The following is a 295-nucleotide window of genomic DNA, read 5'->3' on the forward strand; positions in this document are numbered from 1 at the left end:
AACAGACAAAGAACACTTGAGAATGGAAGAAACGAAGTGTTTCCCCTTGCAAACTAATGGCTCTTAAATATTTACGAAAGATATATTACATGCATTTTAAACACATCGACAGGTTTAGCCCTTGTATAGATTTCGTTGATATAATTAATCCAATTATTGTACAGTATCACATGACCGTATACACTAGCTAATAAAGTAACTTTTCAATGAAATACTTTTTCATATTATTTTCATTGAGATAGTCTTCTCTCATACATGTTGGGATAATCCCACAGAAAACGTATTAAACAGACAG

This window comes from Typopeltis vanoorti, chromosome 1 (genome assembly GCF_054136105.1).
Source record: "Typopeltis vanoorti isolate ZY-2024b chromosome 1, IOZ_Tvanoo_1.0, whole genome shotgun sequence".
Lineage (NCBI taxonomy): Eukaryota > Metazoa > Arthropoda > Arachnida > Uropygi > Thelyphonidae > Typopeltis > Typopeltis vanoorti.